The following is a 19,569-nucleotide window of genomic DNA, read 5'->3' as shown; positions in this document are numbered from 1 at the left end:
GTGTGTTTTTTTTTCCAAACTATGATTGTCACTTTTCAGTTTTCTTATTTCACTGTATCCTAATTTAAAATTTGAAAGGCTTGTGACCAACATTAGAGGAAGCAAGATTTGAAGAAGTTTGAAAGTAAAATTAGTCTAGATGATATTAATCGATATTAATAATAAAATAGATAAACATTCATATAGGAATCATCATTATGATTAGGTATTTCCTTAATTTCAATTGATCTATAGGTATATATTTCATATCATTAAAATAAATAAAACAAAATAATCAATTCATAGTTAATAACGATCAAATTAATATAAATATATAGAAATTAATTATGTAGTTTGATTATTTAAAATAAATTAATATAAAATATTAAGAATATAACAATATACCAAATTAAGTTGTACCCGACTTGAATGCTCTTAAGAAATTATGCATAATTTAAAATTTCTTCCTCTACTTTTTTAAAATTTAAAATTTGGATTTATAATAAAAATACAGAGTTTGAAACTTTGAAAAGTTAAGAGATAAGAGAAAAACAATTAGTAGAGGCTAGGGTTTTAATGTGACATCATGACATAAAAGGACAAAAAAAGGTTTATTATTAGGATCACGTGGGACTCTTTGTTTTAAGTGGAATCCACTACTTTTTTTTTTTTTTTTGGCTGAATAATTAATCCGTACTACTTTGTTTTGTTTAGAAAAAGAAGAAATAGTGTTATGGACCTATGGATCAATAAAAGACTATCTCGATCTAAGATTCCTTTTTCTTTTTGCCAAGGATAGGACATTTTTTCTGTCGGCAACCCTTCATATTGGTTGTTGGGAGAAAATATATTATGTATCGAATGTATATTTCTTTTCTCTTGTATGGAGGTAGATTTCACGTGTGGAGTTCACTTTCATATGAAAGAAAGAAAATATGTATTAGATACATGGTATACCATCTCAATTGTCGACCTATATCTAGTAGATTGGTTTTCTATTTCTTTGCATATCTTGCGTCACCAAAAATTGTTTCTTCCATTACTCATATTCGATTGGAACCCTTATCATTCCTACTTTATGCTTATAGTCAATGCAATTGTTAGGTTCTAAGATTTTAGGGACTAATGTATTAGTACTTCAATATGTATTATGTTGGCAAACCATGATCAAAACATTTAGTCTAGATTTAGACTTGCTTAAAGTTTGGTTTAATGTAAGTTTGGAATCGAGTAACTGTAGAAAATTACTATTCTATTTCTGCAATGCTCAATCAATCGAAGAATAGACTCGATCGATCGAGAATCATGGATCAGGAATTTTCTGCAGAATTTTAAGTCAGCCCAAACTGCAATTCAAGCCCATTAAGGATTAGAGTTTCCAGTCTACTTCTTCTAGTATATAAAGGAAAGTACATTTTTACAAGGTTTTTCAGAGAGAGAAGAGTGTGCCTCTTTTGTAGATATATAGGGTTTTGTACCCAAAAACTCTCTAGAGTCTTTGATGTTTTGTGTGTTGAATCTTTTGTGAGATTTGAGGAGTGTTTACCTTCATACACACACATTGAGTTATCAAGATTGTACGGGCGTACCTCCTTTTAGCCCATTTGTTCATAAAAGCCTGTTGCAATGACGCCATGTGTAGAACTCGACACTGATCAGACCCACGGGCTCATTCCAAGCAAGTTTTGATGCTCGTCTAAGACCCAAGACCTAGGGATGAAAACGTTTACGACATGAACGGCGGAGGTGGGGTCTCTTCATCTTCGATGGACGCGTCCCCGGGGCAGGTGGAACTCGGAATGCATGACATAGCCTGGGGAGCATTTCTGTGAGGCAGTCCCTCTAATGGTGGAGCTATTTCTAATGCCATTACCACCTTCTCCCACTCACGATTAAACATCCACTTAAGAGTAATAGTATTGGACCTTCCTTCCATTACCTAAGGAATGCCGCTGCCGAGTAATACCTCTAATGGTGGAGCTAGTTCCAATGCCATTGTCACATTCCCCCACTCACGATTAGGCATCCACTTAGAAGAAACAATATTGGACCTCTCCTTCCATCCACCAGGAAAATAGTCAAAGCTTTCCACTAACTTTAGCTATAAATAAGCAAGAAAAATTCAGTTCAAGTGGTTGGCAATTCTACAGAGTAAATACTAAGGAGAGAAGGTGATCATCTTGGGAAAAAGGGGGAGAGTGATCCTGAGAACTTAGGGAATTAGGGTACTTGGGTTGCTGAACATAGAATTACCCGTTGTAGGAAATCCAAAAGCCCACAATACAAATAGATTATGAGCCCAAATAGATTTTAAGCCCAATAGCCATATCTGGGTGTGCACAATTGGTGCCGTCTGTGGGAAACTCCTACGTAGCTATGGTTCTGTTGAGGTGCGCATAGGAGAATGTTTGGAAGTAGGCTGGGGAGTTATGCTAAAAGTGGCTCTAGAGGGTCATTGCAGGGATCCACATGGCGGGAGCGAAGGCAGAAAAGATGCGAAGACAGGTAGCATGGGGAAGCGGAGCAGTCCGGGCTCTAAGAAAGATCGTTTCAAATGCCACGAATAGCGTTTGATGCTTCGGGGTGCAACCGCAATAACAGAAGGGACCGAAAGCTTGAGTAGAGAGACCAGGAGCTCGAGCGTCTATGTGGGATGGTGAGAGATTTGGAATTGGAAGCGAGAGGTAGACGTCGGATGAGGGACCATGAGGAACGAAGGGAAAGGTCAGCTAGTATGGGGAGCCGCCATGCAGCAGGATCCCATCAATCTGGGTCTTTTCGGTACCGCAATCGTTCACGGGAGTATGCAGATCGTGATTCAACTTCCTCAGATAGGGAATGACCTCAGAATGTGGCCATGGACGCAATGAGCCAGGCATTACGCCAAGCTACCTGATTGCCATTCTCGAGAGATATTGAAAGCGCACCTATGTCGAGCAGATTCACACGGTCGCTGTTCAATTCCTACACGGGAAAGAAAAACCCAGTAGAACATGTAAGCCACTATATTCAAATGATGTGTTTACACGCTCATAATGACGCACTGATGTGTAAGGTCTTCCCCTCGAGCCTCGGCCCCACTGCGCTGAGGTGGTTCAACGGATTAAGGAAATGCTCGATCCACAGTTTTTCAAAACTGATCCAGGAATTTGGTGTACGATTCATGACCTGCAGCCAAGTTTTGCAGCCCGTGGATGCATTACTGTCAATGAAAATAGAGGCTAGGGAGACCTTTCGCAACTATGCTACCCGGTACTAGGAGCTGTTTAACAAGATTGGAGGGGGCAACGAAAAGATTGTGGTGAGCACTTTTCGAATGGGGTTGCCCGATGAATCTGGACTGAGGGAATAATTGACAAGAAGGCCTCCCGAGAATATGAGGCAGCTGATGAGGCGTATCGAGGAGTATAAGCAATTGGAAGATGATCGGTTGCAAACCAAGGGGAAGGCCCTGATCATAAATCATCCTCGGAATACTGGTTTCCAACCTAGAACCCGAAAGGATCTGAGGATTCAAGAGTCTGGGCCGGGAATTGGAGAAGTTAATGTGGCCTTCAAGGAGCCGGTGCACAAGATCATCAATCGAATAAAAAATGAGTCGTATTTTAAGTGGCTAAACAAGATGGGGGGCGACCCATCAAGGAGAAATCAAAATTTGCATTGTACCTACCACAAAGATAAAGGGCACACTATCGAGCAGTGCAGAGAATTGAAAGATCATTCGGAACAATTGGTGAAGGCGGGACATCTAAAAGAATTTCTGGTGGGAATGAGGAATCAGGGGGACCGGGCAAGTAGATCGCCTGCACAGAAATCCTCCCCCACCCCCTTTAGGAGTAATAGAAGTCATCCATGCAGTACCAAGGAGCGCTCAGGCACCCAGAATCAGGGGGATATTGACCGTGGTATCGGCAGAAAATTGCATGGGCGAGCATTCTCTCGGGAAGATGCTGAGGTACACAAAATAACCCATCGCGTTTGATGATGACGATATGGAAGGCACCACTCAATTACACCATGATGCCTTGGTAGTCACGGCCCGTGTAAGGGGTTTCATAGTAAAAAGAATGATGATAGATCAGGGGAGCGGTGCGGATGTAATGTACCCTGACTTGTACCAGGGGCTCGGACTAAAAAAAGAGGACTTGTCCAAGTATGATACGCCGTTGATGGGGTTTGATGGCCATATGGTAATTCCGAAAGGGCGGATTTCGTTCCCCATCAGCATGGGAGAAAAGGAGGTAACTGTAACGTTCATAGTGGTTGCTTCTTTCTCACCGTACACAACGATCCTTGGGAGACCATGGATTTATGACATGAAGGCTGTGCCATCCACCTTGCATGTAAAGGTCAAGGTTCGCACCGAGTATGGAATCACGGTGATAAGGGGCAATCAGTAGATAGCTTGACAATGCTTAGTGGCCGCGGCTAACCAACAGACAGAGAAAAGGGAGTCCGCCGAAAAGACACCCTTATAGCAACTACATCAACCCCAAGAGGAGGTGGGGGCCAACTGTGCCTAGTGAAGGTGAGGATTCTGCTGGATTGTGAAAGGAATTTTCTGATAGGGGCAAGCTTAAGGGAAGAAAAGAAGGTGGAGTTGTTACTTTTTCTTGTGCACGTGGACGTGTTCACTTGGAGTCCATATGAGGTGCTCGGGGTTGATCCCGAATTCATAGTTCACAAGCTGAATGTGGATCCTTTATGCCCTCCTAAGAAACAGAGACCGAGGAGGTCGGCTAAAGAGCATGTCGAAGCCGTCAAATAGGAAGTTGGGAATCTGAAGGAAGCGGGGGCCATCAAGGAGACGTTCTTTCCAGAATGGCTTGCAAACACTATGGTAGTAAGGAAAAAGAACAGTAAATGGAGGGTTTGTGTTGATTTTACTGATTTAAACTGAGCGTGCCCAAAAGATCCATTCCCGATGCTGAAAATTGATCAATTGGTAGATGCTACGTATAGGCACCCGAGGATGAGTTTTCTAGATGCTTTCTAGGGCTATCACCAAATTGCCCTATTTGCCGAGGATCAGGAGAAGACTACATTCATAACCTTTGATGCTAATTATCATTATATCGTGATGCCGTTTGGGTTAAAGAATGCGGGAGCCACTTATCAACGGATGATGACGAGGATGTTTAGGAATAGGATTGGGTGTACAGTCGAGGTATACATTGATGACATGGTGATAAAAAGCAAGCAAGAAGGGCAACATACCGGCGACACCAGCTGCGTCTCAATGCCGATAAGTGCGCTTTCAGGGTAGGATCCAACAAGTTTTTGGGCTATATAATCCCCAAACGGGGAATCGAAGTTAACCTCGATCATATTGAAGCCGTGAAACGTCTCAAACCGTCGAGCAACCTAAAAGAAGTTCAAAAATTGACCGGTATGTTGGCTGCCCTCAACTGGTTTATTTCCAAGTTCGCTGATCGGTGTCAACCATTCTATCAACTTTTGAAGAAATGGAAGGGGTTCCAGTGGGATGAAGAGTGTGATAAGGCCTTCCAAGACCTAAAGGACTATCTTGGGCGGGCGCCAACATTGACGGCTCTGGAGCACAGGGAAGATTTGTATATGTATCTCTCGGTATCCGAGCATGTCGCGAGCATAGTGCTGCTAAAGGATAATGGCGTACAGCTACCAGATTACTACGTAAGCAAAACATTTGTTGATGCCGAGACAAGGTATTTGCTGCTGGAGAAGTTAGTGCTGGCACTCGTGCACTCTACCCGAAAATTGACCCATTATTTTTAGGCCTACACCGTCCACGTTCTAACTGAGTATCCTCTTTAGTCACTATTAAGGAGATTTGACTTTACAGGTAGAATAGCTAAGTGGGGGACTTGGCTGGGTTCTTTTGACACTAGATACAGACCGAGGAACTCAGTGAAGGGTCAAGTACTCACAGACTTCATTGCCGAGTTTTCGCCGAAAGGTATAGAGATGATCTGCCTTGTAGGGACCAACCCATGGAAGGTATTTGTGGACGGTGCTTCCAACGCGGCAAGAGCAGGGGCTAGGATTATGGTTATTACACCGGAAGGGATAAAACTGGAACATTCATTCAGGTTAGGCTTTAGAGCCTCCAATAATAAGGCCAAGTACAAGGCTTTACTGGCCGGACTGAGAGTTGTCTCAGACTTGGGAGCTAAGGAGGTGGAATATACTCGGATTCCCGGCTGGTGGTTAACCAAGTACTGGGGAGTTTCGAGGCCAAGGATCCCTGGATAGTTGAATATTTGTGGGTAGTGAAGTAGACTATGGGCTATTTCTCTAGTGTGACAGTAGAGCAAGTTTCCAGAGGGTAGAACTGCCACGCCGACTCCCTGGCCACCTTAGCATCGTCAATAGAAAATGAGGTACCCTAATTAATCAGGGTAGAATTGGTGAATGAGCCGAGCATCAGTGTGTGGACGGTAGTCTCGCAAGTCACCACTGTAGGGAAGTGCTGGATGGATCCCATAATCGAATTTTTGGTTGAAAACCGGGTACTGGAGGACTAGAAGGAGGCAGCTAGAGTACGACAGAATTCTTATCGGTACTGGCTATTTGCAGATCGGAAGCTATATCGAAGGTCTTTTGAGGGCCCATACTTACAGTGTTTGCACCCTAGTATTACTAAAGAACTTCTAGCCAAACTGCATGAAGGCGTATGCAGTAGTCACGTTGGAGGAAGTTCATTGGCTCACCGAGCGATGACTTAGGGATTCTAGTGGCCCCAAATGCAAAAGGACGCCATCGAATATGCACGGAGGTGCGAGCAATGTCAAAGGCACGCCTCAATGATCCACCAACTTGCTGGGAACCTAAATCCTGTAAGTAGCCCGTGGCCTTTCGCTCAGTGAGGGCTAGACATAGTTGGAACGTTTCCTCGGGCAACGGGCAACCGAAGATTTGTATTCGTAGCAGTGGATTACTTCACAAAGTGGGCGGAAGCAGAAGTACTGGCAAACATCCGAGATGTTGATGTCAAAAAGTTCGTATGGAGAAACATTGTAACGAGATTTAAGGTGCCAGAGTCCCTCGTGTCGGACAATGGTTTGCAGTTTGACAGTAAAGCTTTTTGCGAATTATGTAGTAACCTTGGCATTAAAAACCGGTATTCTACCCCAGCCTATCCACAGAGTAACGACCAAGCTAAAGCCACCAATAAGGCCATCGTTAAGAGATTGAAGAAAAGGCTAAAGGGCGCTAAAGGCAATTGGACCTAGGAATTGCCGAGCATCCTATGGGCATACCAGACAACTCCGAGGAGATCCATGAGAGAGACCCCCTTTTCTCTAACTTTCAAAGTAGAGGTTGTTATTCCAGCTGAAATAAACCTATGCAGGTCCCGTGTCGCAGGTTTCGCTCTGGCCAAGAACGAAGAATTGATGTTCGGATAGTTAAACTTGTTGGAGGAGCACCGAGAAGCGGCGACCATTCGGCTAGCTAAGTATTAGCAGAAGCTCGCCCGAAGGTACGATAGAAGCGTGAGAAAGAGAAAGTTTACCACGGGGGATTTGGTGCTCCTTAAGGTTGTTGGGAATACGCGAGACATCAATGCAAGGAAGTTAGCCATGACTTGGGAAGGGCCCTATAGAGTGACCGCCATTGCAGGTGCAGGAGCGTACTACTTGGAGGATTTAGAGGAAAGACCACTTCCTCAACCGTGGAACGTTCATAATTTGAAGAAGTTTTATCATTGAACGGTTATACGCTAGGGTGCGAATCGAATGTAATCAAACATATATGTTTTACATATTAATATCATGATGTTTATCCATGAAGATGCTTATAACTCCATTACTGTTAATTCATTATTGTTGGCCAGCAAGTAAGGACAGAAACCTGTCCTCAATTTGATCTTTATCACCGAGCAGGCAGAAACCTTAAGTTATAATGTTCTAAGGATAGAAACTTGTCCTCGGTTCGATCTTTATCACTGAGCAGGTGGAAACCTTAAGTTATAATTTTCTAAGGACAGAAACTTGTCCTCGGTTCGACCTTTATCACCGAGCAGGTGGAAAATCTTAAGTTATAATTTTCTAAGGACAAAAACTTGTCCTCGGTTCAATCTTTATCGCCGAGCAAGTGGAAACCTTAAGTTATAATTTTCTAAGGATAGAAACTTGTCTTTGGTTCGATCTTCTCACCGAGCAGGTGGAAACCCTAAACTATAATTTTCTAAGAACAGAAACCTATACTCGGTTCGATCTCTATCATCGAGCAGGTGGAACCTTAAGTTATAATATTCCAAGAGCAGAAACCTATCCTAGGTTCGACCTCCTCCACCGAATAGATGATAACCTAGGCCAGTATACCCTAAGGGCAGAGAAGCCGCTCTCGGCCACCATGAGTGAGAAAGTAAGGTATGATGAGCAGATTAACCCTAATCATATGCAAAGTCAGTAGTTATCAAACAAGCATGGATGAATTTAAAAGCAGGGAGAAGGGAAAAGGAATAAAACACACAAGCTTATGTCTCAACTATATCAATTAAACCATCCAAAGTATAAAGAGATTGTTCTATCGCCACAGCTCGGCGATCTAGGTCTACCTAATACAAAACCAGTAAATAAATAAATAAAAACGAAACAAGGGAAAAAGCAAAATCTTCATACTGTAGGGTCGATTGGTTTGGGGGGGGGGGGAACCAGTTGCTCAGATCTGTCTCTAGTTGACTGAGTTACTGTAGGGGTCTAATTTTGAGCATCCTCAGCTCCAGTACGGATATTGCTCGTGACCTCCAGTTCGGCCGCTTCCACGTGAGCATCAATCGCCTGTATGAGGTCCCTCATTATTGAAGTGTCTTCCTCATCTGTGGTGTCAACTCAACTCTGAATAGGTTGAGGAAGGGCCGGGTAGGGGATCTGCTGGGGGTTCCACAGTGGGGAGTCCTCAGCCACTCCTATTGCTTAAAGAGCAGCCAACCACCCCTCCCCGAATCCGTGATGCTATGCTTGGTGAATGATTGGCTCCACAGACCTTTCAGCCTTCGAGAAGCCTGCATTGTACCACTTATCTTCATAGGTTTCGAGGGATTCTTTCAAGTTAGCAATCTAGTCGGCTTGGGCTAAATTCAAGCTATTTTTCGTCGCTAGCTTGAGCTTTGTCTCGCCTAGCTTCATCTCCACGTCGGTCAGCTTACTCTCACCAGCCAACCGAGCTTTCTCGGCATCCATTGCCTTCCTCTCTGATGCCGCAGCAGCTCACCCTTCTCCTTGGCAGTGGCTTCAGCAATGGCTTTCAATGCCTTCTTTCCATCAATGACCTCGGCAACACCCTTTAACCTCTCATCAATGATGCTGGTCAACTACGCAGCCTGATGACATAACAGTATTAGAACAATAAGATGAGAAAGATACCTATGCATTGCAACGTGTAAAAGAAAAAGAAGGAGAATTACTGCAATAGTGTGCCATTGCAGCAGCCTAGCGTGCGACTCATTGTCGCCTTCAGAGAGGAAGTGTGCATCCTTGGGCAGGAGAAGGCCTTACGCCAGACTCTAAGCAACTCACCCACCTTAGCCTTGTGCCCATGCCCGTACGTTGGCCATCGCCGATAAAGGCTCACCGCCCATTTGGAAGACAGGCTGCCAGCCAACAATGGGCTGGGAAGAGGATGCCACATTGGTCCTAACCTGGTCCACCGGTTGAGATACACCCCTTGTCCCCTGGGTCTTAGGCCCACTTTTTGCACAGGGAGGGATCTTCTACAAATCGTCACCCAAGATAGGAGGGGTCTTCTCGATGGTGCGCTTCCTCTTTTTGCTTTCACCAGCGGGATGAGCTTGACTCGTCACCTAGGGGAGTTGGGATTGGGCCTTAGGACTGGCCCCAGGCAAAAACTAGGCAAGGGCCATCGTCCTCTTTTTCACCATTTTCTCTGCGCGGTTAGATTTAGCGCCTGAAGTACTGATATGTTCGGCAGTTTCTTTTTCAGCTACTGGGGTTGTGGTTTCAGGCTGTTCGATGGCTTCGTGTCTCTTGCGATTCTGGGACACGCATTCAACAGACTCGTCCCTCACCGGCGCAATATCATCCGCAATAGTATAACAGGGGCCGAGGTCTTGAGCTTTGCCAGTAATAAGTGTGGGAGGGAGGAATTCTTTGTGTCGAATGTCTATGTATAACAGGAGTGGACTGTCTGCTAAAAGCGCCTGGCTGAAGTTTTACCAAGTAATGTACACTGGGGTAACGCCGAGAATCAAATGAGACGCCCGAAGTTACCCGTCGTAGTGCACGAAAATCTCCGACCTAAGAACAAAATTGAGATCTCGCGCGTGTATAACTCGAGGGTCCGGCAAAAACCTTTTTGATTCTACGGCGAATCCGAGAATAGACCGATCAGTTCAATACACAAACAATAAAAAGATGCAAAACCAGAACAAATGGAGATTCTTGGTACCGGCCAACATCACGTGGCGAAAGTGGGCAAAGTAGCTCACCAACAAGCCAGCTGCCACGCACCCGAACAAACTCTCCAACCGAGTTTCTATGGAGACAAGTAAGCAAGAAATAAGCTGGACTCGCATATCTCTAGTTTTTAAATAATAGTCACTCAAAAAATTGCCGCACAATTTGTACATAAAATTGATGTCATAATGGTTCAGTTGCAGCCCGAACATTTGATTCAGTCGGCTGACACAACTAACGACTCTATAAAAGTTAGGGAAAAGCTGGTCGGGGCACAGATCATAGAACCCTAGGGTGCTTATGATAAGAGGGTCTACAGGAAATCTAACCTCACCCTCCAGTATAGACATTAACAGAAAGAACATGACGTTCGTATCAGCAGCTATCACGAGTGCAATATCGCCCTCACTGTAGTACACTATATCAACATCCCTTGGGACACCAAAGGTCTCTCTAAAACTAACCAAGGCAGCCCCAGGGGTGAGAAGATGAGAAAACCCCATTCCTAAAGTATGAAATAGAGAAGAATTGAAAAAGAGAGAGGTAGAGAAGACTTGCTTTGGGCTCTAGAGAGTGAGGAACTAAAGGAGTGTTTATGCGCAGAAGAGGAATGCTCGGCAAAGGAGGGATTGAGAGCAAAAAGGACGCAAAAGGTGAAATAGGAACCCAAAAAGAGCTTTATATAGGGATTAAGGCATTTAATGAGGCGAGGAGCGGGATAAGCCCTCCCAACTCTTTTTGGATAACCTCCCCACGCGTGTGGGCACAGTCTACAAACCATCAAACGGTTTACCAACCAACAAGTCATAATTACTAACGTGACAACCTAACACGATGCTACTTTTAAGAGGGCCACGATAATTACCCTAACCGCACGTAAAGGGATCGCAATATCCTTGGGAAACCATCATCATAACCTAGCCAGAATCCTTGATTCATTGCCAAAAGCCGAGCATGAATCAATGGGGGCTATTATACGGGCGTACCCTCCTTCAGGCCCATTTGTTCATAAAAGCCCATTGCAATGATGCCACATGTAGAACTCGACACTGATCAGACCTACAGGCTCACTCCAGGCAGGTTTTGATGCTCGTCTAAAACCCGAGACCTAGGGATGAAAACGTTTACGACATGAACGGCGGAGGTGGGGTCTTTTCATCTTTGATGGATGCGTCCCTGAGGCAGGTGGAACTCGAAATGCACAGCATAGCCTGGGGAGCATTTCTGCGGGGCAGTCCCTCCAACGGTGGAGCTATTTTCAATGCCATTACCACCTTCTCTCACTCACGATTAAACATCCACTTAAAAGTAATAGTATTGGACCTTTCTTCCATTACCTAGGGAATGCCACTGCCGGGTAGTACCTCTAACGGTGAAGCTAGTTCCAATGCCACTGTCACCTTCCCCCACTCACAATTAGACATCCACTTAGAAGAAACAGTATTAGACCTTTCCTTCCACCCACCAGGAAAATAATCATAGACTTTCACTAACTTTAGCTATAAATAAGCAAAGAAAATTCAGTTTAGGTGGTTGGCAATTCTAGAGAGTAAATACTAAGGAGAGAAGGCGATCATCCTGGGAAAAATGAGGAGAGTGATCCTCAAAACTTAGGTAACTAGGGTACTTGGATTGCCGAATATAAAACCACCTGTTGTAGGAAATCCAAACACTCACAATACAAATAGATTGTGAGCCCAAATAGATTTTAAGCCCAATAGCCATATTTGGGTGAGCACAAAAATCAAGATTGATGTCAAGAACTTGATGGTTGTTTCAGTTGTTACATAAAGAACATTTAAGAAGATCAAGATTTACAAGTAGGAGAACTTATGGCTGTTGCAGATAAAAAAAAGTAGTATGTGGACTTGAAGCTATCATGGGGTTGTGGTAGTAAGTTTTCTACTCAAGGTAGCAATAAAATGTTAGTGGTCTAAATTCTATTGTACAAACTTCAATTCTTTCATAGTGGATTTTCTTTTTACCTTGAGGATAACAAGGTTAAATCCTCCCCTAATTAGGCTTTCTACTGCTTTACATGATATGATTGTTATTGTTTTAATCTAGATCTGAATAATAAACCTAAGTATTCACTTGGTTCACTAATTAGGTTAAACAATCTAGTTTACAGAGATCTAAAACTTAACAGCAATAATGACCTTTTGATTAATGTAATATCTTTAATTTATTATTATTATGTATATTTGTAAATAGAATTATGGAGAATGACAACATTTTCATGGTATATACAAAATATCCTTTGAAATTATTTTTCTTTATAATTCAATTTTTGTTTTCTAAAATGAGCTTGCTTTCATGTGAATAATTATTTAGACAAGCAACATAAGGACATAGGATCTCTTCAAAAGTTCTTCACAGTTCATGAGGTCTCATCTAAATTTATAGGTTAAGTGATGTTTCTATATATTATATTAACTACTCAATTGAAATCTTTCAAAGTGCTCTCTCCCTAACATATAATTTTTCTATATGTCAATTTTCAAGGAATAAAAATACATTATCTACTTTCAATAAATAAGCAAATAAGTCATCTAAATGCACACTAGTTTAATTATTTTTTTTAGATGTGCATGCATGCTTTCATGTGAACAGAGGTAGAAATTCATTTTAGCTGGTTGTGTTATTAGTTGTCATGGCATAGTAAGGATATTCAAATGCATAGCTTAACCATAATTCAGCCTATTTAATAATCGTTTCAAAACCTCTCAACTTCTACATAACTTTGCCATTGGATGAGTTCTTGAATTGGATTGGATATTTATAAAATGCATGGCTATAGGCCAAAAATTTATTGATTCGTTGTGATGAATTAATTGATTAATTACCCAAATTTATTAATTAATCAAATTAACATGCAATGTACGTGGCAGCACAAACAAATCACTAAGTAAAATATAATGCAATGAAAAATAAAGTTGACACAGTGATTTGTTTACGAATGGAGAAAACCTCGGAGGCAAAAACCCCACTGGGTGATTTTAAGGTCACCACTCTTGAGAATTCACTATTATCACAACAAGCAGTTACAAGTAAAAGAATCTCAGTGCATTATACCAACTTACAGTTGAACCCTTACCCCAGTACCCAATTGGACTTCTGTAGTGACAATCTCTCATTTTAATGCACAGCTCCCAGTACGTGACTAACCAATAGATGCGCGGATCCCAGTATGCGTCTTGATCACCAACTTGAGAAGGATGTTGACTGCAAAGTTCTTCAGTTCATCATACGATGAAGATCATGAAATTTCTTGGTCACAAAACTCTTTGGTGTACAAACACAACAGCTTCTTCAAGATGAACTAGGGCAAACTAAGTTGTTGGTCACAATTTGCATGAATATAACTTTGCTTCACACTTGTGCAATTGTATCACTATGATAGCCCTTAAAATAATCCTTATATATGTTTAGGATTGTAAGAAAAGAAAGCCCAAACACATACTCACGAATTGGAATGAAATCAAAACTCAAAATCAGATTTTCATAATTCTCGATAGATACCCTATCTATCAAGCAGCTGTCGAGTTTCAGGCTGAAACAATTTTTTAGGCCTCGATAGATACTAGTTGTTGAGCTCGTTGTTGAGCTCATTGTTGAGCTTCAATAAACAACACTTCTTCACTTGTTTCTTGGACAGACTTGCATGGCTTTAACACTTGAACTTAAAACCTTATTTCTTGAAGTATTAAACATATCCTAGATCTACCCAATTACAAATAAAGTGTGTTTTGTCAAAGGATTAACCAATTACATAAAATATTGACATTTGTTCCTAACATGATTCACATATGTCCTAACAATCTCCCCCTTTGGCAATCCGTGACAAAACCACTTCAAACAAATGAACATATAAGAGAAGTCATAAATCATTTAACTCATATTCACTTGTTGAATACAATAAAATCTATCCTAACACAAACTCTTGAAAAACTTTGCAAAAAGAGAGTTCATGGCAAGGAAGACATTGACAACCTATATTTCTAAAACACTTTAAACAAAACTCTTCAAGGCATCTTAGTGTGAGACAGAAATAAAAGATTGCATACAACATATAAGAAGCATGTGCATAAAGAGAGAAAAGAAACAACACATGCAGAGATAGGTGAATGAACTGTAATAACAACATCATCATATATGTATTATCAAAGAGTACAAGGTTTGCTATCACAAAATGGTCACAAGACCAAAGGTACACGGACAATGTATCTAAAATAGAAAGAAAAGAAAAAGATACATAAGACCTCACTACATCCCTCAAAACATAGACTCTCCCTAACAAAAATCTCCTATACTAACTCTCTCTCTATGAGTATGACTACACTCATATCCAAAACTACTCCCCCTTTTTGTCACGAGTGACAAAGGGTAAGTACATCACTGGGCAAGCTAGCACCATCGTCCTCATCAGCATCATCACTATCAAAGCCATCATCACTCTCATCCTCTAAAGCCGGTGGAGATAGAGAAGAAGTCGCAATGAAACCACCCATGACAGCTTGTCGTTGTGCGATACGACCAACACGGGTGTTCACCTGACATAACTCATCAGTAAGAGTGTTAAGGTGAGCATTCATGCACACAAGCTGTGCCATGATAGCCTCGAGAGTCACTCCACTCGTGGAAGAAGAAGGAGCAGAGGTGGATGGAGCAGAAGAAGCTAGAGGAGCTATCATCTCAGTATGAGTCTGCCTCGAACGAAGCTGAGCATCACTTTGTTTAACGGTAGCTGCGTCAATGGCACCCACGATGAAGAAGAGATCAGACATAGGTAAGGACACAAAAAAATGGCGAAGGATCAGCGTGATAAGCTCATTTTTTCTTCGGTTATCACGGGTTGTCGTATCACTATAGACATCTATAAAGAATAGAATGAAGTAAGAAGGAAAGTCAATAGAAATGTCCTCACTGAGGGACAACAAAAACTGAGCACAAAGCTCTGTAATAGAGTTATAGTGAGACAATAGATGGAGAACGAATGTCATCGCCATATTAAGGAATCTTGGATCTTTAGCGAAGGTTGAGCATCGAGTGTTTTGATGATCACCCCATGAAGATGGTGTCTCACAGAATAGAGACATGAGTTCGTCTTTGGACACAGTCTTCAGACAATCACAACCAGGGTAGTCAGGATGCGCTACCCGAGGAACGTGTAGCACTCGGATATAAGATTTAGAGTGACTACAATGCGCATACCCGAAACACAGTGACAAACTAGGGTATAGAAGTGTCAAATCCGTGCATGTTGGAGTAGAACTTCTGAATGATGAAGGGCATATGACCGGGACGTCACACAGTGACTCCCAACCTCGACTGTAGATGACAGTGGGAAGGTCAATATTGGAAAAATCCGATAGGATGACTTGGCATTCCAAATGAATGCCTCGTCTAGAAAAGTTCTCCAAAAAGTCCTTTTGGGCTTTATCATCACGGAACTGGACGTGAGAAGGAGTAAGATCAAAAGAAGAAGATGCCCTAGAACGAAGAGGGTTCTGGGGCAGAGTAGATTCACATTTAGGTGCCATAACATAGACTAACGCAAGAAGGAAGGAGAGAGAGAGAGAGAGAGAGAGAGAGAGAGAGAGAGAAGCAGAAAAGCGCCAACATCAATATATAAGAATATAAAGAAATTGAAGGTACATATGCATGAAAATGCATGAGCATGTGACCTACAAACTTAAAAACATCATGGGCTCAGCCCAATCCAAACCTACTAGCACACAATCATTGCAATAAAGTAAAACTCACATCTAAAATGCATAAAAGATTGTTATAATGCATAAATGATGCAATGCATGATGTCTTGAAATCATTTAAGTAAAACCCAAGCCAAAAATTTTGAGAAAAACTCATCAATTTAAAAAAAAAAAAAAAACCCACAAATTTTCAAGAAAAACCCAAAACCTAGATCTAAATGCATGAGATGCATGAAGAATGAGAGATAGAGAGATCATTCCAAGTGATTTGAGACAAGAAAATGCCAAAAATCAAGTGGATTGAAGGTTTTGAGAGAAAAGAAAGTGTTTGGAAGGTGAAGAGACAGATTATGTCAAGAGAGATCGGGGAGAAGTGAAGAGAAAATCACACAAATCCTTTATACAAAAAATCATAATTCTCGACAGATCAAGAGGTATCTAGAATTAAAGCACGAGAAACAGCTGTCGAAGAGCGATCAAGGATCTGTTGAGAGGGGTCCATAGCACAAGGGCCTCGATGGATCGAGAAGCTATCGAGAATCTATTAAGGAGACAGAACCTTTTTCAATTGATCGAGAAGCTATCAACATTACAATAAAAAGAATTTGAAGAGCTCGATAGATAGTCTAGCTATCGAGAAGCTGTTGAGATTGCTTAAAAACAGTTTTTCAAGAAGAGGAAAACACAGATATGAATGCAATCAAGCATGCTACTCAACCAACGATCCAAACAACATTTTAAACTCTCAAAATCATCTCTCAACAAAAAAAAAAATGATAAGCATTTAGATAAACACACACACACACACACACACACTAAACAAGTCTAACCCATTTTATATTTCAAAAATAATTCAAGAGAGTTTAGTGAGCATACATTAGCACATATATTCCTTGTGATGGCCAAATTACATTGTACCTACACATGTATCAAAAGTAGAAAAAAATATTACGTGTTGTATGTGAAAAACATCGCAAGATTGCATAAGTGTCTACATGTTATGACGATTTGAGATATGAGTAAATCAATTTAACTCACACAAAATCATAACTGCTTGATGGGGACTATCACCTTCGAGGTACATCCTATAACTCCCACATCTCCTAGAATATATGCTTGCAATTATATTTTAAAGCATTTTGATTCTTTTTCTTTAAGTTTTCTTTATACTTTTCTTTTATTAAGCATATCATGCATATGCATATAAGAGAGGAAAGAAATACCAACTTATGTTAAGCTTTTTGACATTGCATTTTTTCTATGCCGAAGCATACCGATGTCATTCCATGAGTGGTGGGCAATAGTGGTGAGATAGTTATTTATGCCTTTCTCTTAGGATTTTTTAGTCTTGACGAGTGTTAAGTACAAGAGATAACTTAGTTTTACTCATCACAAATAAGAGCTACAAAGCTCACTTACTTAGTTTTGCATAGAGATGCTCATCTAAGTTACAAGAGATACAAAGTTTAGAAAACTTTGTTTCATTGGCCATTCAAGGTACACAAGTACCAATGTACACAAACACACACTGTTTTTGTATTTTTCTGATTTTTCAATTTTTTTTAAAATTTTTATGGAGCAAAACAAAATAAAACAAAACTGAAAAAAAACAAACAAAAACATGTTAAGCAAAGCAATACATAAAAACTAGACTAACTCAAAATAAGAAAGTAAAACACACAAGTAATGCAAAAACAAAAACAAAAACAAGAAGGGGGGAAAAAGAAAAAGTAACTAAATCACTTGGAGCCTTTTTCCTTCCACACCTTGGAAGAACCTTTCCTTTTGGCAAATCCTTGAATTAGCGGTGAGGGGGAAGAATTGCAACCGTTCAAGTTCGAAAGGAACATGAGGGCCTTGAGGAAATCTCAAAGAGGAGCAAGAGAGGATAGAAACTGACTCAGGTTTCCTGATGAGACCATATTGTTGCTCTGTTGAGTGGCTTGTCACTTGTAGCAATTAGGTCGAGTATGTTCAGCTGCTCCATAGTGATGACAAAGATGCTACTTCTTCTCTTTAGATTTTTGAGCATTTCTCTTCTTAGCCTTAGGGTTTTTGGTTTCTTTCTTAGCAAGCTTAGGGGGTGGTCTTAAGATAGATTTACCCTTATCTATGTTTTTACTAGCTATCACATTATTCACATTATTGTTCTCAGATTCAAAATTATTAGCAGGAGAAACAAAAATAGTAGTACTAGAAGAAGCAATATTAGGAGAGGAGAAATTATACCCTAAACCGGTTCAATCAGAAGCAGATTTATGAAAGCTGAGCATCTCATCAAGCTATGCACTTGAAGTCCTCTCCAACTGAGCTCTGACTTGAAACAGCTTTGCTTCAAGCTTCTTGGTCTTCTCAGCCAAGAAATTATTTTCAAACCTTAGTGCTCCTATAGTCTGATTGGCTTCATCAAACTTTGTGGAGAGTTCTTCTCGTTCAAGCTCCACATCACCAAGCTTCTTGGTGGCCAACCTATACAACTTCTCATACTTTTTCGAAACTTTGTATAACTTTGCATAGGCAGTGTGGATGTTATCTTGTTCATCCGTCTTTTCAAACTTTGACTCCACCAAGTCTTCTTCTTCATTCACATCTTCTACAATCCCCTCAATAGGATTGACAGTGGTGGTGAAAACGTTTAGGTTTTTGTCATCTTCATTTTCAAAATCATCCTCAGGTTCGATGTCGCTCAAAGTTGCAGCAAGTGCCTTGCTTTTCCTAATGGACTTAAGATAATTAGGACACTCTTGTTTCATGTGACCAAAGCCTTGACACCCGAAACACTTGGGTCCTAAGGGAACAGTGTACTGACCACCATCTCTAGTATCTTTCTTCCCTTTGTCTTGGCTCTTAAACTGAGAAGAACTCGATTGTCTACAGTCCTTGTCGAAGCTCTTTGCATTGGCATTCTTTATGAACTTCTTGAATTGCCTGGTGATGTAGGACTTCATTTAGAATCTTCATCATTGGAAGACTCATCCCTGTCACTGCTTTTGGCCTTCAGTGCCATATTCTCGCTTTTGCTCGATTTCCTGATCCTAGACAAACCCAACTCATAGGTCTGGAGATTGCTAACTAGCTCTGTCAAAGGAATTTTGTCAATGTCCTTTGACTCCTCAATCATAGTGATCTTGGAATGGAATCTCTTAGGTAGCGATCTGAGCACCTTTCTAGCAATGTTAGGCTTGTGAATGGTTTCCCCAAGATTAAAGGCTGAGTTCATTATGTCCTTGAGCTTGGCATACAACTCATCAAATGACTCATCCTCCTCCATCTTGATCTCTTTGAAGCTTGTAGTGAGCTTCTGTAGCTTTAAATCCTTGACAACCTTGGTTCCCTTATAGGTTAATTGGAGGATGGTCCATGCTTCCTTCACAGTTTCAGTGGATGATATTTTCTTAAACTCCTCATTTGTGACCACACTGAATAAAGCATTCAATGCCCTGCTGTTGAAGTTTTCCGCCTTGATTTTAGCATCA

Source organism: Castanea sativa, chromosome 6 (genome assembly GCF_040712315.1).
Source record: "Castanea sativa cultivar Marrone di Chiusa Pesio chromosome 6, ASM4071231v1".
In the NCBI taxonomy this organism is placed as follows: Eukaryota; Viridiplantae; Streptophyta; class Magnoliopsida; order Fagales; family Fagaceae; genus Castanea; species Castanea sativa.
This window is presented reverse-complemented; position numbering follows the sequence as displayed.